Source organism: Nuphar pumila, chromosome 2, assembly GCF_984573655.1.
Source record: "Nuphar pumila chromosome 2, dmNupPumi1.hap1.1, whole genome shotgun sequence".
NCBI lineage: Eukaryota > Viridiplantae > Streptophyta > Magnoliopsida > Nymphaeales > Nymphaeaceae > Nuphar > Nuphar pumila.
In genome coordinates, this window is record NC_143250.1 from 3,886,998 (window position 1) to 3,913,564 (window position 26,567).

A 26,567-nucleotide genomic window follows, 5' to 3' on the forward strand; every position below is an offset into this window, starting at 1 on the left:
CATCAATAAATTCAATTAAATAGGTGCTCCATATACAACCTAACATTACCATTAATAAAAAACAAATAAAACAAGTTTTTTTCAAGTTGGGCTGCTGTTGCTGATGTGGGTGTCGGTGATGATTATGAAGATGAAATCCTATGAAACTTTCAAATTTTGCCTTGGAAAGTCAAATTCCAATGGCAAAATCCTCCCACTTTTTGACTATTCCATATTTATTGACTGTGGGAAAGTTCTTTCTGGGTTTGAGGTTTGTGTGAAAAGATCACGTGCAATATGATTGCATAAATATTTGTGCATTAAGCACCTGATCACCTTTCATCTTGAGGACATGGCCTGTCAGTTGGGGGACCCAAGGCTCGATGAAAGGTAATCAAGGGAGTAATGGACAAATTTTTTGCCTCGTTCGAGACTCGAGGTTTGTAGCCATTCAAAGGAGTCTTGTTCGGGTGCAATATGATTGCACAAAGACTTGTGCATTAAGCACTCGATTGCGCTCCATCAGGTCTTGGGTCTTACACCTGACCCGCCCTGTCCCCAAGATGGAGGGTGATCAGGTGCTTAATGCACAAATATTTGTGCAATCTTTTCACCATTCAAAGGGTGATCCCAAAGATCTTCATGTTGGGCCATCATCATATGAATCGCCACCATGCATGCCGATTGGAGGTGAGGATGCAATTATTAATGAGGTGGGTTCCACGGGAAAACATTTTCTGTGGTCGACAAAATCTTGACTTTAACTGGTGGGTTCGTAACTCTGCAGGGCTTGGGTGTCGGTGACCCCAGCTAGGGTATTTTTTAATAAATGCAAAAATACTAAAAAAAATCATTATTTAATATTATTTTAATGGTTTTAAAACGTCTCACATTATGATTGACTTTATATTTTTTTATTATATCCAAACCCATACAAAAGCGATTCACTTGACACCGAACACAGCTGAAAAGGTGGCCCAACGATTCAGGGCCGATACCGATACTGACAACATTGGTCATGACATAATGTAGTCAACTACCAACATAATGAAATTTCAAAGAAAGCGAGCCTTCTATTCACAAGTTTAAAACCACAAAATCGGACTCTTTACAAACCCAACAAAAAAGTCAGAAAAAGTAGTGAGAAAAAAAGGATAGGGGTCTATGCAAACTACCATGAAAAGTAGGAAAAGTTCTCCTTTTATTTTCAGTCATTTTGAACGTGTAACAAACATGAATTTTGAGGGAAAAAATCTTGAAAAGATTCTTTGACATATTAAGATGCCTAGAGATGCTATTGTCCATGGACATCTGAAAACAACAGGCCAATGATGTGTCCTTTTCCAAAGCGCAGTTTTGTGGTGACTATGGCACTGACGTGCCCAAGGGGTCCAAACTCCAAATTATTGGACCCAAGTCAAGACTCAATTATAGATCCCACTGGAGCAAGACCCTAGTTTCTTTCGTAACCAATGATTTTAATGATCAGGTTCCATATCCATCCGACTCGAATCCGTTTAGTAGATTTGTTAAGCCCTAGAATATTTGATATAAGGTCAGAATTTTGAAAAAAACACCAAAAATCTGATAAATGTTTCTTATAAGAAGTTGGTTTCTAATCCTGACTCGAATAAATTTCCTCCAATCCATTTTACATTTTACATGCAAATTTATAACTCACAAGGGGCTAATCAACTTTAGATCTCGTTTGAGACCATCCAATTGCAGATCCAACAAAGCTATGTCCAGTTAGATTGGATTCAATTATAGCTATATGCAGACCAAATCCAATAGCTCATCCACTAGGTCAGGTTTGACATAGACCAACAGGTTGAGCATTCATCGAACCCAGGTGACTCCAAACCCGGATCCGACACTGAGGTGCTGGAACAAGGCCAGGTCCAGGTTTGACCTGTCCTACCGAAGGAAAAACCATACCCAAGTCCTATAAGAGCAATGTAAACCAAACCCATACAAACCAAGAAAATAACTAATCTTTTACATTAAAAAAGAACAAAATTTCATAAACCATACCCAGCTTCGCATTCTGATCCGATCTCATGGGTCTGACCCATATAGTTAATCAGACCCCCCTCTTTGTTTCCAAATCCCGACCATACAGTGTCCAGTACCGGTCAAGATCGGCACTTACCGGACCCATTGACACCTCTATGCAGTGGGCTGCACAAAATGGGATCCACTAAACCGAGTCATTAAACCATAGGAAAGATCAAACTGGATCACTGGGTCACTTTCTTTGCATGGAAGGAGGCCCACTGGCTCATCAAGGTCATTGAGAACAACACCATGTGAGAAGACACACAATGCTGGCCCCTCATTGATTGCCTTCACTGGTTGAGAGATAGTGACAAATCGTTTACTCAACGGACCAATTTAATTATCCAAATATTAGCTTGCAAATGATTCAATAAAAGATGAAGATTAGGAAAGATAATCTTTTAATTGATTGACTGAGGAAACGTGTCAATGTTTAATTATAATTATCAAGGCCAATATCCTTTTTTTTTATGAGAAGGAATCCTCGCAGAAGCAACGAAAACCCCGGGTGAGCCCCCCACGCCACGACCATCCTGCCTTAAGTGGCCCACCTACATGGGGTTTGATCCGGCATCTTCATCTCAACGCCCTCACAACTACCCCGCTGGCCAGGCGGGCTACCCCGGCGGTGGTCAAGGCCAATATCATTTTTTAGTTAGTGCAAATGGGACCCACTATACCCGCATCTCATGCCACAAGCACGTGGCTTTAGGTAGGAATTCAGCTTTTGCTTCAAATGAAGTAATAAAACACTAGCTAAACTTAGTTTACTGCCACAAGGCATGATATGCATTTTTTTATTACCTCCACTTCCCATGGTAATTAATTATTCCATTAAGTGCTAAATTTCTGCTTTGGCCATCTTCCATAATTAAAAAAGTTGATATTACAAGTCAAGAAACAACAGCAGTGTGGATTCATGTGTGTTCAAGTTAAGCTTTAGCTTTAATCTTTCAAAAAAAAAGTTGGTATTTGTAGATTAAAATCATTCACATCTAGTGTGGCTTATTTTTAAGCAGTTAGGTTTTGTTCTTGGGATCATTGAGTACTAAGATGCAGGTTTCATGAGGTCATCTGCTTCGAACTAGCTGAATCAAAGACCAATACTGGATGCCTTAGGTGGCTGCCAAGGATTGGACGACCCCCCCTCTCTCTCTATATATATATATATGTGTGTGTTTATGTGTGAAAATATTTGCTATTAATGAAGGTAAGGAACTAATAAGTTAAAAACCATAAGTGCAAGTTTTATTAACTCAATTTAACTACATAGATGAGTTCAACATGGTTTGTTTGCTAAGGATTGATATTTGGATTGGATTTTTTTATGAAAAAATGTAATATTTTGAGTTATAAATTTTTAGCACATTGTGAGCGGTTGATCTTTGAACCTCTTTAAAAACCTAATTATAACATTAGTTTCTTGCTAAACAAACCATGTAGATCACATCTGTAACATTTGATCTACAAGAAATTGAGATTTTGTGAAGAAAACACGATTTCTTCTCATTAGTTTCTTACCCTTTTATATATATAGGGTTAATATCAGGAGACTTTGAAGGCGCCAAATTATATGAAACTATTGAGCTGAAAATAATACACTTAAGTTTTTTTGTGTAAACTTAATCTTATGGATGTGATCTACAATGTTTAGTGGGAACTGAGTTTTGAATCCTATGATTATGACACATAAACAGGTTTTTTAAGGGTTCAACAATAAACGGTCTACTATGCACTAAAATTTCATAAAACAAAAAAATCATATTTTTTGAAATGAAATAACACGATCCAAGACTTATCTTTAGCAAACAAACCTTCCTAGCTAGACACATCTATATAATCAGATTGAGTTGATAAAGCTTGAACTTATGAGTTTTAGCTCAATACTTTAATATAATTTGGTGCCTTCATAGGCACCAAATATTATCTCTTAACCATCATCAATGACTCTAAAAGGTTTAATCTGAAATAATACATAATATGTGTGTGCGAAGAAAATACCATGGTGGTATACACTGTTGTTTGCATGCAGGGGCGTAGCTAGGGGGGGGCAGGACTGGGCTGTAGCCCAGTCCTGCCTCCCCAAACAGTTAAATTTTTTTTTTTTTTTTAAAAGCCCAGTCCTAGCCCTGCCCTGATTCCATATGAAATAGATTTTTATCCATTTTTTAGCCCAGCCCAGTCCTGACTGCAGCAAATAGTTTGATTTGTCCATATGAAATAGATTTTTATTAATAATTGTAGCCATTTTTTATTTTATCTCAAAAAAAATTTTTCCGGGGGCGCTGCCCCCGAACCCCCAACTATCACACAAATACAGTTTTTTTTCTACAACCCTGTTTGCCCCCTCCTCACATGAATCCTAGCTACGCCTCTGTTTGCATGGACATAGTGACCAAATGTTGGATCTAACTGAATAAATGTGTTTAACATGGTTTATTCGTGCGTATGTTTAGTCATCTCCAACGCACCATAAGAGCCGAATTTCAAGGCTCACAAAGTCATGAAGACAAGAATGATTAAAAAATACCAATGGGAGCTCTGCGTGGTTGGTAGGAGCTGTCGTGTACGTCTCATTGTGGTGGAATATTGCAGGTTCAACCAGTGGTACGTTGGCCTAAAATAGTATGCAAAGAGACTTTCACATGAAAATTATTCAATCTACGCAAGTCAAAAGTGTATAACTAAATGGCAAAGCCACATTCAAGAGTGGGTGAGCTAACCCAAAAACTCCCCAATAAAGAGTTTGTTTAGCATAAAAAACACAAAGGAAATCACACGCAGATTTTGTGATTCGGCCAATAGATGCCTACATCCATGAAGAGCTTGCTCCTATTGATGTCTCATACTTCTATAAGAGAGGACGTTACAGTCTAATATAATGCCTTTGCATATATGAAATAAGCAAGAGAGCCAAATATAGGAGGCCAAAAACAAGAAGAAAACAAATAATAGTTAGGAATCAATCCTAACCACTTAACAAAGGATGAGGATAAACCTGACCCTTGAGAAGATCGACTTTCCTTTGAGATAGATCTGCTTCCCATGGATCGTATCTCACTACAATCTTTTACACTCCCCCTCAAGTTGGTGAGCTGGTCATCACTTCTGATAAATGGTGTTGATATAACTTTGCTTTGAACATTTTCTCTTACTACATGACAATCCACCTCGATATGTTTGGTCCTTTCATGAAATATCGGATTTACCCCGATATGTATGGCTGCTTGGTTATCATACCTCATTTTCATTGGCTCTAAAACTCTGATTCCCATATCGCGAAGAAGTTGTTTCACCCAAACTAACTCACAAGTGGTCGAAGCCATAGCCCTGTATTATGCCTCAGCAAATTGAATGAGCTACCGCTCTTTGTTTTTTACTTCTCCATGTAACAAGGTTTTTGACAATCATGGTACAATAACCCATAGTAGATCTTCTATCACTTGGATCTCCGTTTCAATCTGCATCACTATATCCATCAATACTGAGATTCTTATTTTGCCCCATAAGAATTCCTTTATCAGGAGTAGCTTTGAGATACCTCAGTACTCTCTATGAGTCACTTCCAAGTGTGAGGTTCGAAGAGAATGCATATATTGACTAATAACATTGACGACATATGTTATGTCTGGCCGTGTGACCGTCAAATAAATAAGTTTGCCTATCAATCTTTAAAAACTTGGAATATCATTAATGAGTTCTCAAGCATCCTTTTTAAATTTGTGATTGACCTTAATAGGGGTCTCAGATGGTTTACATCTCAACATACCAATTTCTTTTAAGATATCTAAAGTATACTTCCATTGACATATGAAAATCCCTTTTTCAGAGTGAGTAACTTCAATTTTCAAAACGTATCTTAAACTTCTCAAATCTTTAATTTTAAATTTTTTGTGAAGATACTTTTTGAGATTAATGATCAAAACTTCATCATCACCTGTGAGGATCATGTCGTCGACATAAACCAAGGCAATAGTGATCTTGTTGTGCCATTTTGTAACAAACATAGAGTGATTGGCTTCACTTTTAACAAAGCCAAAAGAAACAAGAGCTTCACTAAGCTTAGCAAATCATGCTCGAGGAGATTGCTTTAGTCCATACAAGGACTTTTTGAGTTTATAAACCAAATTTTTACCCGAGTACTGAAGACCCTAAGGAATTTTTATATACACTTTCTCTAGGAGATCACCATGAAAAAAGGTATTTTTTATATCAAGTTGATATGTTTTCCACCTTTTATTTGTAGCAACAGAGAGTAAAATCCATATAGAAGTCATCTTTGCCACGATAGCAAAAGTCTCAGTATAGTCGATGCCCTCAACCTAGGTGTAACCTTTAGCAACTAATCTGGCTTTGTACCTTCCATTTGAACCGTCACTGTTATACTTAATCATGTAAATTCATCTACACCCTACAGGTTTTTTCCTGGAAGGCAAAGGCACAATATCCCATGCATTATTTTTTTTAAGAGCTTTTAATTATTCCTTCATTGCATTCTTCCAAATTGGGTCTTTTTCAGCCTCTGGATAATTTTGTGGCTCACTTTGTGAATATATTTTGTAAAGAAAGGCAAAATGGTTGTATGAATTTTTTGAGAAATCAATGCAACTTTCAATAGAATGAGTGTCAGGACTTCTTGCAAGATATGTATAAAAATCCCTTAGACGGACAGGAGCTCATGCAACTCTATATGATCTACGAGGTTGCTCGGCAATTTGGTCACTATCAACATTGTTACTACTTTCAAGAGATTGACCTTCATTAGCGCTTTTTGGATTGTTTACTTCGAGACTATCGACTATAGGGAGAACAATATTATCTCTCAACACATGATCCCCTGAATCTCATTCCTTATTGCATTTTCTTGAGCTTAAAAATAAGTCTCATTTTCAAAAAATTCTACATCTTTGGACATGTAGAGTTTTTTACTTTTTGGATCGTAACATTTGAAACCTTTCTTAACAGTGAAATAACCCCAAAAACTGCATTTGATAGCTTATTTGTCTAATTCGCTTTTGTGGCCTTCTTGGATATGAACATAACACTTACAACCGAATACTCTAAGATGAGTTAAGGACATTTTTTTCCCCAAATCAACTTCATGGGAGTTTGATTTTCAATAATTAAGCTAGGTATGCAATTGATAATATATGCAGTAGTGAAAATGACCTCATTCCAAAATTATTTTGGCATATTGCGTCAATTTTTCTTTCGACAGCTCCATTCTGTTGCGGCATGCCTGAGCATGTATTTTGAAGTAAAATACCTTCTTGAGCCATATATTCCCTAAAGGCCTCATTAACATACTCCTCGCCATTATCAGACCTCAACTTTTTTACTTTAACATTAAATTGAGTATGAACTGACATAAAAATTCTTGAAAGCACTTAAAAATTCATTCTTATTTTTCAGAAAATAAATTCACGTAGCACGAGAATAGTTATCTATAAAGGTAGTAAAATATCTAAATTCCAAATTTGAAGAGTTTGGGCTTGGTCCCCAAACATCTGAGTGAACAAGTTCAAATGCCTTATTGCACTGATTTTCAGAGGTACCGAAAGAAACTCTTGTTTGCTTTGCATATTAACATGTATCACATGAGCTACTATCAATAGGTAATGACAGGATTTTTTTTTAAACTTTGTCAAATGGATGACCTAATCTCTGATGCCATAACCTGTGGGAATTACATGTTTTCTGCATAGTGAAACTCATAGGGTTACTTTCAAGAATATGTAACTCATTCTTCTCTTGACCTCTACCAATCACCCTCTTGCTCTGTATGTCCTGAAACACAACTTAATCAGCCAAGAAAATTGTCAAACAATTACAGGACTTGGTTATTTTACTAATAAAGATTAAGTTAGCTGGAAAAGCAGATAGCAACCGAACTTCTTCCTTAGATTTTCCTTCAAGAAATGAGGCATGACCGATCCCTTGAACTGACAGAAGAACATCATTAGCAATGCAAACAAGACTCTTAGAATCATAATGAATATCATTAAGCCACTTATCATGACCAGTCATATGGTCAGTGACTCGCGAATCAAGCACCAATTTATTTGAATAAGAAATAGCATTATAAGCCAGAGAAGTACCTAAAGTTTCGTCTTTGTCAGTTGGCTGATTGGTGGCAGTCGATATGGCCAAATTCAAACAAGTGAGTTGCTAGAGCATCTTGGCAAGATCATCTATATTGGTGACTGGTCGACCTTCCTTATTTCCACTACTTTTACCTTTACCGTGTTTTTTATGAATCTCCCAACACCTGTCCTTAGTGTGACCAATTTTTTTACAATAATTGCACTTAAATTTTGGTATGTTCCTATTCTGATCAGTGTTGATTTCAGACTTAAAGCCAACAGGATTAGCAACAGTGTAAGAAATTTTATCATGAGTTTCCTCCTCAAATTTTTATTGGGTTTCCAATAGAGTCTTACGATTTTATTTCATTTGAATTATGGAACAAATAATGTTTAATGAAAGGGAGGTACTAGTCATCAAGATTTGACTTCGTATGCTCTCATACTCTTGACTCAATCCAGCAAGAACTTTAAACACCTTATCTTCTTCTTCTCTTTGTTTCAGCACAGTAACATCATTAGTAATAGGAGGATAATGGCTGAGCTCATCCTGCATACCTCTTAAGATATTTAAATAGCTATGGAAGGGTTTATCATCCTTTTGGAGTTGGGCAATTTGTTGCTAAAGTTGATAAATTCTAGCAATATATTATTTTGTTGCCCATAAAGTTCTTTCAAAGCATTCCATGAATCAATAGTTGTTTTAATGAATAAATAACCTTTTGCGATGTTGGCTTCCATAGAATTCATAAGCCAAGACATCATTAGATGATCTGAAGATTGTCAATCATCATAAGTAGTGTCAAATGCATCTGGTTTAGGAGTTTTACCTGCAATATGTCCTAGCTTTCTTTTGCCACTCAAAAATAGCGTAACCGCCTTAGATCATGGTAGATAGTTATTGTCATTGAGCAAAGTTGTGGTGATCTTCATACTAGGATTCGACTCTTGGATGAGTCGCTGGGTGTACTACCATCTCTAGCCATTGCTGCAGCAGAAGGGATACATCAAATAGATCTATTGCAGGTTTATTGACTATGATACCATGTTCAGCATAAAAAATACAAAGGAAATCACACACACACAACACTCTTTTACGTGGTTCGGCCAATAGATGCCTACATCCACGAGGAGCTTGCTTCTATTGATGTCTCATACTTATATATGAGAGGAGGTTACAACCAAATATATAATGCCTTTGCATATATGCAGGGGCGTAGCTAGGGGGGGGCTGTAGCCCAGTCCTGCCTCCCCAAACAGTCAAAAAAAAAATTTTAAAAGCTCAGTCCTAGCCCTGCCCTGATTCCATATGAAATAGATTTTTATCCATTTTTTAGCCCAGCCGAGTCCTAGCCCAGCCCTTACTGCAGCAAATAGTTTGATTTGTCCATATGAAATAGATTTTTATTAATAATTGTAGCCATTTTTTATTTTATCTCAAAAAAAATTTTTTCGGGGGCGCTGCCCCCGAACCCCCGACTATCACACAAATATTTTTTTTTCTACACCCCTGTTTGCCCCCCCCCCCCCCCCTCACATGAATCCTAGCTACGCCCTTGCATATATGCAATAGGCAAAAGAGCCAAATGTAGAAGGCCAAAAAAAAAAGGAAAACAAATAACATATAAGAATCAATCCTAACCACTTAACAAAAGATGAGGATAGACCCGACCCTTGAAGAGATTGACTTTCCTTTGGGATAGATCCTTGTCCCATAAATTGTATCCCACTATAATCTTTTACAGGGTTTAGGTCAGGGGTAGGCAATGCTCACTTATGAAATAAGGATAATGGTGGTAGTGCCCACCATGATCTTTTAAGTTCTCCTTCCTCCACCTCACCCGGAACTCTTTCTCTCTCTAGCTTTCTCTATCTAGTCGCTACAGTCCATCTGCCATTTATTGACACAAGTTGGCAGCAACAGGCCTCTGACAACTTCTCTAGCTATGTTCACATGATACCCGTTGTCTCTCTCTCTCTCTCTCTCAAAACCCAAAATATCCCCAATAGAGGGGTTTATTAGGGCTGGTGAACTAGCTGAGCTTGGGCCGTTTGAGCTTGGCTCATTAAGGCTACACCCTTGCTTGGGCTTGGCTCGTGAGCTGGTCACAAGCTGGGCCAAGCCCAAGCTCTTCACGATCTGTGCTTTGTGAGCAGATCACAAGCTGGCTTGTCTTCATAAAAATTATATAAATATATAAAAAGTAAAATGACCTATATGAGCCGAGCTTGCCATGTTTGTGCTCAGTTTATTTACCTAAACAAGTTATCTCATAGCTAGGCTCACTGAGCATAATTTTCAAGTAATTCCTAGCTTCTCACAATTGGGTTTTTTGTTTTAGAAGCCAAAGAAAAGAGACCATGTCCTCTAGAACCAAAGGGCCAACTTAACTAGCTTAGGCAAAGTCCAAAAGCATGAAACTAAGCACTATAGAAACCGATATCAGAGCTTGATTAACAATTTACATTAATCATTTCAACTTCCTTTCTTCAAGGTCGTTTTGGTCCTACACTTTGAAAGGACTAACTTAATTTGTGAGAGTAAAGATGAATGGGCAACCTTCTGATTAGGGGTGTCAACAGGTCAGGTTTGGTTCGGACCCAGACTTGGACCCGATTTTTTAGTATGGTATAAAGTCCGAACCCATGTCTAATCGGGTCCACTATAAGAGAAACCACACCTGGACCCGATAAGAACTATATGAACTGAACCCGGTAAAATAATATTTTTATCTTTTTTACATTGAAAATTTGTGGGTCTTAATCGGTTCTGGTATAAAAGTTTACAAACTATACCCGGATTCATGTATTAATTGGACCTTCGGGTCTATACTTAGGTCTTAATCGGGTCTTCTTATTTATCACCATACTTGCCTATAGGGTTTGGTTGGGGTCAGGTCCAGGTAAACCAGACCCATTGACACCCCTACCCCTACTTCTGATCTTCTACAGTTGGCGGAATGAGAAAAACCGTGCAAAAAGTTGTGCGTCGCTTTCTAAATAACACATTATTAATTGCAAGGCATGGATCATGTCTCCCTTTCTCTAATAAAAACAAGGGAGGATTACATTTACCTTTAATCTAACAAAAAAAAATTTAACAATGACTAAAAAAACTCCAAAAAAACTGCACAAAAGGAAAAGGGTGGCATATTACGAGCAGCCTAGGTTCCAATCCCATGGGCGTCACTCCCTGCCTAAGCCGAAGCGCTTGGTGACACCCTTGGATCGAGAAGAAAGCCCTCAAAGTAAGATCAGGCAAAGGGTCAGCCCACGGAGTTTTACGCTGCAAGGACAACTACACTACGTCAGGTTGTAGCTGTCATGTGTAGCTTTAGCTCAATATGAATCGGGCTTGACTCGAGCCATCTAAGTAAATGGACCGGACTCGGGTAAGGCCAAAGCATGACGGCAATGGAGCCTCGCATGTTAACTGGTCGGGCTTAAAGGCTTTGGCCTGATTCGCTTAATCTTGGCCCAAGCCCAACACGAGTTGGTCTGAGCTTCAGGTTGCTTGGTTCCAGGCCGGGCCTTAACAGCCCTCGGGTCAGGCAGACTCAGCACGACCCGATACCCACCCTTAAAATTAAGGCCACGATTCAGAATGAGTTGTTACCCAGAAAAAATTCACATGTCATGGGATAAGTGAAAAAAGGGTAACTATGGGGCATATAATATTGACAAAAGTCAAAAAGGCAAAATATCGGTAGTAAAAAAACTCAGGAGATTTTTAAATATTTCATAAATCTTGCATTTTTAGCAAAAATATTGGCAATAAAAAATAAATTAAAAATATAAATAAAATACATTTAAAAATAAAAAACTCGGAGGTTTTCATGATAAATATCTGTTAAAAATGTAAATCTCGCTATATTTGTCACACTTTGAAAATATTGCGAGAAATTACCGTTTTAAACTTTCAACCAATTTCTCACGATATTATATGGCGAGATTTTTTTTATAAATCTCGTGATATTTGTCACAGACCTATGGGGATGCCATATGCAAAAGTTGCTTCCTCTGTTTAGTTTGACACGTGGTGCGCCTATATTGGTTGGATATGGTGCTCCACGTATGCCAGAAGCCAACCTTTTGGTTTATTTTGAATGGATGCCAATGCCAAGGGATAAGGTGATGATTGTACAACAGTGAGAGAGGAGCCATATAGGCCAGGCGTATCAGATAAGGATATATATATATATATATATATATATATATATATATATATATATATATATATATATAGAGAGAGAGAGAGAGAGAGAGAGAGAGATTTAAGTAGTGAATCAGTCTTTATAGGTCAGAAAAGGTCATAACTGGTGTTAATAATTGATTGTTTACTAGCTAAATACTCATAATCGATAGATTTAAACATTTTTATTGTAAAGATTGCATGCAATATGAGCCATTGAATTTTAGATTCTTTGAAAAAATCCGACAAAGTAACAAATTTGCACACGGATGGTGTCTATTAATTAGTAGAATCCTCATTTTTAAGTGATGGATTTACAAAAATATGCCATAATTTTTTTAGAAAATAAAACAAGACCACTTCATTATCTAAGCTGTTAAACCACCATCTCTCTCTCTCTAGGGGATTGTTTCCTTAATCCTTTTCAAAATTAGACACTACAAATGTGACATACAAGGTTGGCTTAGTTAGTAGAAAATGAGCCTTGATTATATGTTTTCGATGAGACCAGATTTTCCAAAGTCTTTAAAATTCAACAATTCACAATGTACAAAAATTACATTACTCAAAAAATCATGTTTATTAAGGTGATTCCCAACGAAAAAATCATGCTATGTATATCCATGTAATCGAGTTGATGCAGCTTGAGCCCATGGTTTCTAACTGAATAGTGTGGTACCTTCGAAGGCACTATAATATTGAGCTGGAAATCAAAGGTTCTAAGTTTTATCAATAGATGCATTCAGCATGGTTTGTTTGCTTAGGACCAAACCTTGAACCGTGTTATTATGATCTAAACATATGATTTTTTTAATCATAAAATTTTAATGCATTATTGGCTTTTGATTTTGAAGCCCTTAGAAAACCTTTTTATATGCCCCAATCACATGATTCAAAGCCTATTTTCCATTAAATAAACCATGTCGATCACATCTAAAAGTTTCAACTTATGAAAAATTCTAAAAAGTATAAAAAAATAATTTATACTCAATAGTTTCATGTCTTCAATAGCACCAAATATTAACCTATCTCTTTATATATATATATATATATATATATATATATTCAGTTAACATATTCTAGTGACCAATGGTGGTTACGTACCATTATACCATAATGGTGGTATACACTCTTGTTTGTAGTAGATTTTATTATGTTTAATACACCATAAGATTGTATTTTTAAGACTGAAAATCATCGGCTCACGGTTAGGTGGTTTGAAAATGGTATAAAACATCATTTTTTAAGTCAACTTTAGCTCAAAAAAAAGCTTTTAGAGCTTAAATATATGTATATCAAGTGTGTACGGCCATAAGCAGTACCACCAATATGTACTCTGTATATAAAAATAATTTAATCAAGTTATAAAAGTATCAATAGAGGTTAGAGGTTAAAAATAGCGGGACTTGTAGTCAACTGCCATGCTAATCTCACCTTCTCTGCACTTTTTCCTTTTTAATGAATCCAGTGAACTGGCACAAGTACATATGGGGGAGATAGCCAGAACTCTCTTTAAATAGTATGAAATTTACATGCTGATTGCTGCCTTACAAAAAGTTTGTGAAGCCTCACTACAAGGCGGCGACTTTTAATGGCTACCTCAAAGTCGTCTCTATTGATTAGCAATAACGATGACTTTAGAATTCTCCGTGAGCCTTAAAAACAATGAAACCTCACTACAAGGTGGCGACTTTTAATGGCTACCTAAAAATAGTTTCTATTGATTGAGCAATAACAATGATTTTAGAATTCTCTGTGAATGCCTTGGTCTAGAACAAATGTTGTCAGATATGCACCTTAAGATATCCCTGTTATAGGTATGTTTGTAACGATGATATTATAAACTATGTGATCACTACAAAGAGATTTATACCGGCGACCTTAGATATATAGGTACGTTTATAACAGTGACATTATATGGCCACTACGAGAATGAGGGTCAATAGTGGTGACACTTTAACAACGATAATAAATGTCACTGCTATTGATAAACTATGATACACATGCCGCCATTATAAACATACCTATAACTAATTATTGTCCATTAAAGATATGTCTATAATGATGACATTATTTGGCTGTTAACGATGACACACTTGAGAATCGGTATCGGCCAATTCACCTGAATCATTGGCCAAACGATTCAGGGCTGATACCGATGCTAACAACATTGGGTAAAACCCTTGAGGTCCCCCCTGCCCGCTGGTTAATGAGTGTCTAGTTTGGACCTTGCGGCAAGGAATGCATCATGTGGGTTTCCAATTTGAGTCATCTAATGTCTCCCTGGGGAGAGGGTTGCACCCGAAGAGTTTTCCACTACCGAGACAGTGACTATAAATACGTCTGGCTAAGTCCAGTGCGACTAGGTCTATGATTCTAGAGGTGGTTTCTCTATGCCCATAAAAAAAAAAGTGATAAACCATGGTTGCCTAGCTCAGGACAGAGCCCTTGTGGGCACCTGCACATCTATCTGTTGGGATATAGATGTACTTGATTTTTGTCCCACTTGATCGACAGCAAAAAATGAGATCAGGTGCAACCAAATTGATTCTTGAATGGACTGATACTTCTGCGCATGAGTATCCCACATGCAAAAAATGAGCGAAATTGTGAAAGTTTATCATGAAATCAGAAGCTTGAAACTGTGTGATTAGCTGTTTCAAAGAATCTCAAAACTTTTGATTCTTGAATGGACTGGACACCTGGAAGGAATGCCGTGTGCTGCTCATCTTCTTTTTGTCCTCCTCCGTCTATAGGGACTGGAGATCAGGTGCAACCAAATTGCACAGTTTAATATGCTGCTGCACCAGATCTGCCCTCTATCTTCTGTTGAGCCCCACAGTTGACAGACTGTACCCGGAGACGAAGGGAAATCGTGGAACGACACACTCAAAGTATACAATGTGATTGCACCTAATCAGCCCGCGCCTACAGGAGCTTCCCATGTTCAACAAGTTCTTTTTCCCTCATCACATTGGCACCAATTTGCTGTCATCTTGCAACCCCAAGTACCCACATGCCTACAGTGAACTACAGTTTCAAGCTAACAAAAATATGTTTTTTGTATTCAAATAAATGATGACAATAAGAACCAAAATTATAATTTGGAATGAATGCATTTCTATATACCAAAAAGAGAGGAAATAATGGGAAATAAACCATGCCAGTTGCTCCTATAGAAAACTTATATTCCATGTGAATCACAACAATATGCTCAATGCTAAGCCTTGAATGACATGAAGTGTGGCCTAACTTTGGGGTACAGTACCGAAGTCACCAAGAATAGACGAGGAAGACCAAGTTGGGCACCATAGAATACAGTATATTTTCCAGACATGTTGATTTTTACATCCACTTATTAAAATTGTTAATATAATCACAACCTTAACATGAACGTGAAAAATCCATAAATTGAAGAGTATCCTATATTCTTGCCTTGGCAATCATGTTTGCCTACTTGGGAATTAGCTGGTACTCGTACCTATTATATTCCAATATGCCAACACGGCATTTTCACATTCCTAAATTGAGTGTATATATATATATATATATGAATGAAAATCTACCCAACGGAAAACCCTTCCAAACCTATCCGATAAACATTTTATTGGATTTTTGGTATTTTTTGCAAAATTCTGACCATACAATGTGATCTATATGCTTGTTTTAATAGGAATCAATTCTTGGAGCATTTGATTCCAATGCATGATAGGTTTTTATAAGTTTCAAAAATCAACAATGTACAATTTTCAAAAAATTTGAGGCTCCAAATACTATTTTTTCTATCCAAAATTTATGTTCCAAGCGTTTCTAATAAATCAATCATGCTGAACACATCTGTATGGTCAAATTTTTGAAACAAATAACATTTTTTTTCATTGGGTAGGTTTGAGACTATTTTTATTGGAGAGGTTTCCATATATATATATATATATATGGGACCTGAACATATAAAGCCATCTTTTCTCTTTCAGACCCATTAAGCACTATACTTTGAAGTGTTTTATGACAGATCTTAACCGTTAAATGTGTTTAGCATGCTCGATTTATTGGGAGTCGACTTTTAGATCATGTTTTTTTTATGGAAACATGTATTTTTATGAGCCAGAAAAAATTAATGCCTTCATGGCCATTGATTTTGGATTATCTTAAAAACCTGTATACAAGTCAGATTCTGGTGATCCAAAAGCCAGTTCCCACTAAAAATGAGCGAAATTGTGAAAGTTTATCATGAAATCAGAAGCAATAAATTGTGAAAGTTTATCTTTTTCTTCTTCACTCCTTGTTCATATGTAAACCCACAATGGTTGATTTGCTAGAAAAAAACACTTGAATATGTTTTTTGATAAAAAAATATGCTTTTTAAGCTTTGAATATTTATTAAAATCTTAAATCGTTGTTTTAAACCTTATATGAACCTACTTGAGCGTTGAAAACGAACAATCCAAGAATAGAATCCTATAAAATCAACACATCTGTATGATCAGATTTAAGAAAAACATGAAAAAAAACCTTAGAAAAGTGGTTGGCTACTATCACCTATATATATATAAACACTATGTCACTCCTTCTATGTCACTCTCTCTATGACAAATATCGTGAGATTTATAAAATCTCACGATAATATAGCAAAAATTTGCATGAAAGTTTAAAATGGCAATTTCTCAGGGAATTTATAAACTGTGACAAATATCTCGATATTTATCATGAAAACCCTTGAGTTTTTTATTTTTAAATGTGTTTTATTTATATTTTCTTATAAAATTTATTTTTTATATTTTTTATTGCTGAGATTTTGCCAAAAAAATAAAAGATTTGTGAAAAATTTCAAAATCTCTTGAGTTTTTGACTGCCAATATTTTTTTGTTTTAAACTTTTGTCACTATGGTCACTCTTACTATCGTTGGATCTTAACGGCTAGCATATTTAAAAAGAAAAAAAATGCAAAAGCCGCCCTCTCTCACCCTCTTTGTTTTCCACTCTCTCATGCTCTCCCTCTCCCACCCTCTCTCAAGTTGAACCATATCGCCGTCGTCAGAAAGTTGTGCCGTCGTCTGAAAGTTGCGCCATCGTCGAACTATCATCGTGTCGTCACACCCTCGAGGTCTGTCTACCTCTCTCGCTTTCAATTATCTATCTCCCTAAATATGCCTCTCTCTTTCAATTGATCTCTCTCTCTCTCTCTCAATCGATCTTTCTCCCTCTCTATGCTTCTCTCCCCCCTCTCTACCTCTCTTTGACCCCCCCCCCCCCCCCCTCTCTACCTCTCTTTGATCCCCCCCCCCCCCCCCCGTGTGTGTTTGTGAGAGAGAGTGTATGTATTGCTCTTTGTTATTCTTATCTTTTGATTTTGTTTGTTATTACAGGTTCAATTTATGAGCACCACTCATGTTTTTGTTGGGTTTCCCTCCTTATGGGACCCATCTATCCTGGAAATGGAAATTCTGATAACTGATCATTTATGGCATCATTAGTAGTTCGATGCATATTCATTATCGTGGCAGAATTCTCAAGCACGATGCTTGATCTTCTCGAGGATGTTTTGGAGTATTCGTTGAACAATGATTTGTAGAAGTCCTCACAGCTGAATGACGATTCAGTTGTTCAGAGTTTTGAGCATCAGCGATTTGTGGCTAGTGCTTTAAGTTGCATAGCGATTTGTTTCAGTATTCGCTGGATAGCGATTTGTTTCAGTACTCACTGAATAGCGATTTGTAGTATTCATTGGATATCGATTTGTTTCAATACTCACTGAATAGCAATTTGCAGTACTCGCTAGATAGCTATTTGTGATAAGGCATTTCAGGCACATTGTAAGTTGTGCAAGACGTTTAGTCTTTCACATTAAATGCGGGTCTCATCCTCTATTTAAGGGATGGATGAGAGAGAGAAAGTGAGAGCTGGAAAAGCAGGAAAGAGTGTGAGATACACTTTTAGGGCACCGAAAGGGTGTGAAGAGAACAAAGCAAGAAGTATTGCTACAATTCTTTCAGGACAACTTCGTGAGGTTGGTTCTTCAGAGCATTTGTTCTTTGTTCTTCAGTGAGGTATATTATCTTTGTTCATTTTTCGTTACACCTTTGTGTGTTTGTAAGGCTTATGCCTTTTGGCCACTTTGTAACTCTGTTTGAAGATACTGGAAGGTGTTGACCTATCAGTCGTCGTGGATGTACCTCTGTTTGATAGGGAACCACGCAAAACTTGGTGTGCTTCTTTTGTTTTCGCTATTGGTTTACCTTTTCTTCCACTGTCATTGTTGTATTGCCTCCATTGATTCACACTTATGGGAAAGCCAGTTTTTTTTCCAATATCTGGTATCAGAGCTTTGGTTCCTCTAGTCTCAGTTCGTTATATTTGTGTGTGAAGTCATGGAGAACAACGTAAGTCGTATGATCAGTTTGAATGGCACAAACTGCATGACTTGAAAAACAAAAATGAAAGACTTTTTGGTTTGTAAAGATTTGGATGAACCTATATAGGGTGACAGCGGCAAATCAGAAGAGATGAAAGATGACGAATGGAGAAAGCTAGACAAGAAAGATGTCAGTTTCATTCGACAATGGATTGATGATAGTGTCTTTCATCATGTATGGTCTTTGGACCAAACTAGAAAGCCTTTATGATAGGAAGACGATAGTGAATAAAGCATTTCTATTTCGAAAGCTTGTGAACCTCAAATATAAAGAAGGCAGCTCTATTGCAGAGCATCTAAATGAAATCAAAAGCATTGTGAATCAGTTGACCATAATGAAAATTGCTTTTGATGATGAGTTGCAAGTCTTGTTGCTCCTTAGTTCCCTTTCTGAGAGTTGAGAAACCTTGGTGATCACAGTTAGTAACTCCATACCTGATGAAATGGTAACGATGAGCCAAGTTATGAGCAGACTGCTGAATGAAGAAACTAGGAGAAAATCATCAGGTCCTTCCATCTTCGAGGCACTTGTGATTGAAAATCGGAGGAGAAGAAGGAGTAAGAGCAAGACTCCGCACTATCATAACAAATTCAGAGGTCACTCACACTCAAGTTCAAAGAAAGACGTCGAGTGTTATTATTGCCACAAGAAAGGATACATGAAGCGGGAGTGTAGGAAGCTCAAGTTCAATGAGTAGAATAAAGAGAAAAGAAAAGTGTCACAACAGCAGTCACAGATAAAGAGCTCATGGTTATCTGTGATGGTACTAGTATCAATTTGATCGGTCAAGAGACTGCTTGGGTAATTGATTCTGGAGCTTCATTTCATGTTACCACGCAGACTAATTTTTTCACTTCTTATTCGCAAGGTGATTTTGAAAATGTTCGAATGGAAAATGAAGATGTGTCAAAGATTGTTGGCATAAACGACATTTGCTTAGAAACCAATGTTGGTTGCAAATTATTGCTCAAAGATGTTAGGCATGTATCAAACATCCGACCAAATCTAATTTCTGTCAGAAAGTTGGATGATGAAGGCTATAACAACACCTTCAGTGACGAAAGGTGGAAGCTAACCAAAGGCTCTTTAATGGTAGCGAGAGGAACAAAGACATGTTTCCTTTGCACTTTGCAAGCGAAGATCTGCAAGAGTGTTTTGAATGTTGTAAAGAATGACTCTTTTACAAAGTTATGGCATAAAAGGCTCGAGCATATGAGCCAGAAGGGGCTGCAAGTCTTGGTCAAGAAAGAGCTCCTAGCAGAGGCTGAAGGTACATCCTCGAAACCATGTGTTCATTGCTTCTATGGTAAACAAAATAGGGTTTCTTTCCATAGAAGCATTACATCTAGAAAATCTCATGTTCTAGATCTTGTACATTCTGATGTGTGTAGACCTTTGAAGGTCAAGACACTTGGTGGTGCATTGTATTTTGTGACTTTCATAGATGATCACTCTAGGAAAGTATGAGCTTATACACTGAGAACTAAAGACCAAGTTCTAGATGTATTCAAGCATTTTTAAGTTATAGCTGAAAGAGAAACTGGTAGACAGTTGAAATGTGTTCGCTCGGATAATGGTGGCGAATATATTAAGTCATTTGATTAGTATTACATCAATCATGACATCAAGCATGAAAGGATCGAAGGATGACACCTCAACAAAATGGGGTTGATGAGAGAATGAATCACACCATTCTTGAGAGAGTCAGATGTTTGTTTTCACACTCAAAGTTGCCAAGATCCTTTTGGGGTGAGGCAATGAGGACATCAGTTGATCTTATCAACTTGTTTCTTTCTATTTCCTTGAAAGAAAATGTTTCAGAGAAAGTTTAAACAAGAAAAGAAGCTTCCTATAGTCACTTAAGAGTATTCGGTTGTAGAGCATTTGTTCATATTTTAAAGGAAGAGAGGTCCAAGCTTGATCTAAAGGCCAAGCAGTGCATATTTCTTTGCTATGGCCATGAAGAATTTGGCTACAGACTGTATGACCCTATTAATAAGAAGGTGGTCAGAAGTCGAGATGTTGTCTTCTTGATAGATCAGACCATTGAAGACATTGGTAAGCTTGAGCCATCAGAGTCCAGTATAATAGATCTTGTTGATTTAGATCCCCTTGATGCACCGACTATTCATGATTTCGTGAAGGAGATGCCACCTCTTCATAATAATGCAGAGGAAGAAAGTGCTGAGATTAAAATTGAGAGGGAGCCAACACCCCAAGAGTCACTTCCTCAGGCTCTGATAAAGAAGTCTACTAGAGAGAAACAACCATATAGAAAATACTCATCAAATGAGTATGTGTTGATTACAGATCAAGGTGAGCCAGAAACTTTTCAAAAAGTTTTGAAGAATGAAAACAAATCTGAGTGGTTTAAGGCAATGAAAGAAAATGAATTCATTGCATGAGAATCATACCTTTGATCTGGTAAAGCCACCTAAAGGAAAGAAGGTGTTGAAGAACAAGTGGGTCTTCAAGCAAAAGGCTGGTGGGAACGTCTTTCAACCAAGATTCAAGGCGACTCGTAGTAAAAAGTTTTGGTTAGAAAAAGGGAGTTGACTTTGATGATATCTTCTCACCAGTTGTGAAGATGTCCTCCATCTAAACTGTGCTCGGTATAGCAGCAATCATGAACTTAGAAGTTGAGCAGCTTGATGTAAATACTGCATTTCTACATGGTGACTTGGAAGAAGAAATTTATATGAAGCAACCTGAAGGCTTCATTGACAAGGGCAAAGAACACCTTGTCTATAAGCTAAAGAAGAGCTTGTATGGATTGAAGCAAGCACCAAGGCAGTGGTATAAGAAGTTTGATTCTTTTATAATTAAGCATGGATATTCAAGAACCTTCAAAGACCATTGTGTGTTTGTAAAATAAAATCCATATGGTAACTTTATCATTCTCTTGCTTTATGTGGATGATATGTTGATTGTGGGTCAAGACATTAGCTGAATGAGACTTTTGCCATGAAGGATTTAAGTCCAACAAAGCAGATTCTTGGGATAAGAATCATTCGTGACAGATCACACGAGCTGATTTGGTTATCTCAAGAGAATTATATCAAAAAGGTTTTTGAGAGGTTCAACATGGATAAAGCAAAGCTTGTTAATTGTCCTCTTGCAGGGCATTTCAAACTTAGCTCAAGTCAATGTCCTATAGATGATGAAGAAGAAATCGAGATGTAAAAAATTCCCTATGCTTCGACAGTAGGTTCTTTGATGTATGCTATGGTCTGTACTTGACCAGACATAGCTCATGTGGTTGGGGTTGTTAGTCGATTTCTGTCAAATCCAGGAAAAGAACACTGGGCAGCAGTAAAATGGATTCTAAGATATCTTCAGGGCACTTCGAAGATCAGTCTGAGTTTTGAAAATGGTGAACCTATTCTCGATGGGTTCACAGGTTCTGATATGGCTGGTGATGTCGATATTTGAAAATCTACTTCTGGGTATTTGATTACTTTTGCAGGGAAAGCAATTGTATGGCAGTCGAAATTACAAAAATGTGTATCTCTCTCCACCACAGAAGCTAAATTCATTGCCATTACAGAAGCAAGTAAAGAATTATTGTGGTTGAAAAAATTCTTGCAAGAGTTGGGCTTGAAGCAAGAAATGTATGTTCTTTACTGTGATAGCTAGAGTGCAATTCACTTGAGTAAGAATTCTTTATTTCATTCAAGATCAAACATATTGATGTTCAATACCACTGGATTCGAGATATCTTGAATGGCAAATTACTGCAACTTGAGAAAGTTCACACTGATGATAATACATTAGATATGTTGACTAAGGCATTACCCAAGGACAAGCTTGAGAAGTGTCGATCTCTAGCAGGAATGGTAGAAGCCTCCTCATAAGTCGGGAAGAGGGAGAATTGTTGGGTTTTCCTCCTTATGGGACCCATCTATCTTGGAAATGAATCGTCTGATAACTGATCATTTATGGCATCATCAGTAGTTTGATGCATATTCATTATCGCAGTAGAATTCCCAAGCACAATGCTTGATCTTCTCGAGGACATTTTAGAGTATTCGTTGGACAGCGATTTGTAGAAGTCCTCACAGCTGAATGACGATTCAGCTGTTCAGAGTTTTGAGGATCAACGATTTGTCGATGACAATTTGTGGTTAGTGTTTTCAGCTGCATAGTGATTTGTTTCAGTATTCGTTGGATAGTGATTTGTTTCAGTACTCGCTGGATAGCGATTTGTAGTATTCGCTGGATAGCAATTTATTTCAGTACTCGCTGAATAACAATTTATAATAAGGCATTTTAGGCATATTGTAAGTTGTGCTAGACATTTAGTCTTCTGCATTAAATGCGGGCCTCATTCTCTATTTAAGGATTGGATGAGAGAGAGAAAGTGAGAGCTGGAAAAGCAGGAAAGAATGTGAGATACACTTTTAGGGCACTGAAAGGGTGTGAAGAGAACAAAGCAAGAAGTGTTGCTACACTTTTTCAGGACAACTTCATAAGGCTGGTTCTTCAGAGTATTTGTTATTTGTTCTTCAGTGAGGTATATCATCTTTGTTCATTAATTTTTCATTACACCTTTGTGTGTTTGTAAGGCTTATGCCTTTTGGTCATTCTGTAACTCTGTTTGATGATAGTGTAAGGTGTTGACCTATCGGTCGCCATGGGCGTACCTCAGTTTGAGAGGGAACCTCGTAAATCTTGGTGTGCTTCTTTTGTTTTCACTGTTGGTTTACCTTTTCTTTCACTGTCATCGTTGTATTGCCTCCATCGATTTACACTTGTGGGAAAACCAGTTTTTTTCCCAACAATTTTAGCTACAGTGCATGGAACACAATCGACAAACATGGTTTTATGCCAAACGGGAGCCAAATAATGGAAATGTTTCCCAAGGGATGGTTAGAGTTTGCTGGAACTGGTCAGTATGTGTTCCATTGGCTTGCTGATTGGATTGAAGTATAGCATGAAGGCACATGGCGTGACACAGAAAGGCCAGAATGCCCAAACCCAGAGAAGGGAAGGTTGCATTGCTTCTCCATGTTAAAAAACTGACAAGTTGGGTACAACCAAACTTTCCTTTCAAGATGGTCTGCTGAAGGTCTTAGAAAAGTTGCTGCTAGTAACATTTGTAGATAGTTCTTCCTATGTGTTCACTGTTTCAATTTTGCTTCCAAAGTGTAGTATTGAATCTGCCTCTGAGCAATAGGTTCTTGGTTCTGCTTCATTCGAATAATCTTAGCAGTACGCCCGATCTGTTGTATAATCACCTTGATGTAGACGCAGTATTCTTCAGGATTATTAATATAAAAGAAATTCTTGGTTCTCTCTTTATTTTGTAACTTTCATTATTTGATTTTTGCATTGGTAGATTGTATGTCATTGGTGTGCAGATGCAGCATTGCTGTTTACGACAGTCTCTTAGTGAACCTTGCAGTCAATAAATTTTCCTTCTCAAGATGTGTAAAACTTTTGGGTGGTAGTGCACTCATGCACCCATTTCTATCATGCGCTACCATGTTTGACTAATTATGGTTCATTATACATGTTGGATGATAAAAACGATGTGGCACATTTTAAGAGAACGATGTTGCTCAAGTTTGTAAGATGTGAAAAAATGAAATAGTTCCAACTATCTCTCTTGAGGATACGAATCCAGTTGTACATGTTTCATGTAACATCCGCTGTTTTACAATCGAAAATTCAATTTCCTTTTATCTTTTTCTGCTGCCTGTTGACTTTCTATTGATGTTTCTTTGGCTTGGCATAGTTATTTTAGGATGGCTTTATTTTTCCTTCATATAGTAGGATAGAATTTCCTTTAGATTATGGGCTCTTTTAGGACCAACCTCAAAGACAAATTCTTCTAAAGACTAAAGCTTCTGTTGGCTAGACGAAGCCCATGGTTGTTGAGAGTTTTTAACTGAGAGAGAGAAGGGTGACATGTGGGTTGACACAGATGCTTCTTCTACAATATTTTAACCGATAAGATTCATTTGACTAATGGCTAAGTTGCCTGAGTTTTGCATGTAATTTGTGCCTTTTTCTGTAACCTGGGTATAGTTATGAAGCCTTCAAGTATTACAATTTGGTTCTATTCTTGGCCAGTCTAGGTAGAAGGCTCCAAAGAATTACTTCAACTTGAAGGCTTGGTCCAACTTACATGTTTGGTACTTGACCAGAGTGAATTCAAGATAAGTCTGACTTAGATGGGCATTGTGAATGAGCCATAGCACACTAAGCCAACCAATCTTTACAAGGTTGTGAAGACACTCATCATCAGCCAAGTCTCATATTTGATGTCTACGCTATTATCACAAACAGAATATCAGAATAGCATATAAAATTTGAAGGTCTACTGCTGCTGGTGGCATCATGGACATGCGTGCCACAAGGACATCTACCCACGAATGAAAGCTACAGATAATAATCCTAAAAAGAAATTAATTTAGTTTTCTCATGACAATTTGAGTTAGGGGATGCTTATGGCTTTCAAGAGTCACACAAATTTTTCACAGTACAGAGCTTTCCTACCATTGATCAAGAAAAAAATAATGGTACTGCTGAGTTTCTCCTGAAAGAATCAATACCAGCCTCCTGGGTGACGTCTCCCACTATACTTATATCCCAAGGCCTCATCCAGAAGATCTTGATTCAACACTGTGCTTCTTTGCTTCTTTTTCTCATTTACTTTCCATGAATGGATATGCAAAGCATGAGCAATTAGATAGATTTACATCCAATCGGCTTTGAGAAGGTGCCAGTCTTGGAAGTTGGTTCTTTCACTCTGAAACACCTAATGTTCCGTTTACAACTTCAAAGAAGACATCCTCAAGAGATGATTTAGCCAACCCGAAAGTGTGGACCTCTATCTTCTCCTTTGCAATTTGCATTGCTTGAAATACATTGCAAATTCTTACTTCCTGCTTTGGTAGTCTGAATTTCTATGTTCCTAAAACTCTGTAAACATTTACCGCATTTGAAAAAAGTGCACAGACAACATCATCGAGATCCTTCTCTTGCATTGGATCAGTTGACACAGTTAACATGAATGATCCTCCATACCTTGATTTGAGTTGCATTTTGATACAAAGGGATGCATAATGAAAACACGAACTTGCAACTGCTACAAATTGTCCACAAAAAACAAAATTTCCATTTAAATAGATAAAAGAAGGGATCTTACCTGGTGTATTACGATCAACCATATCCAGAAAGATAGAATAATGTATAGATTTACTGGGTTAGAAAAAAAAATGTCAACTTAAGATGGCTTAGATTAGGATCACAGAACATCTCAACTAGTTGCTATAATAAGACAATCTTATCCAAAAAAAAAAATCTTTACAGTTGGTGTGCAATGAGTTATCTAAGATGGATGAGGCTGGATCTAAGGGACAGACTATTTCCCACTAAGCAATATAATGATAACCACTCACTTAGGGCGGTTCATGGGCCGGGTTTGTATCGAGTAGCCGACCAACTCGAACCTGAATTCCTGGGTATGGGCACAAAAAATGGCGACCTCTTGATTATTCAGGTCAACCTGAACCCTACATGAGCAATATTCAGGTTTGGGTTATGATTTTTACATGATATCTGACACGAACTTGCTTGACCTGAGTATTCCATATGTAATTTAGTGAAAGTAAGCTCCTTGAATTATATGGATGCAGGTTTGAGATTCAATTTCTTAACTCAAACAAAACCCGAAGCAAAACTTGAATCCTACAAGTAGAATATTTGGGTGGGTTTGGGTACACCCTGATACCCGACCTATTGACAGCCCTACACTCACCTGCAGATGGATGAAGTGGACGTAACAGTCCATTTCTGCTCATAAAGCATAAAACTTACCTCCTTTGAGCTTCCAAG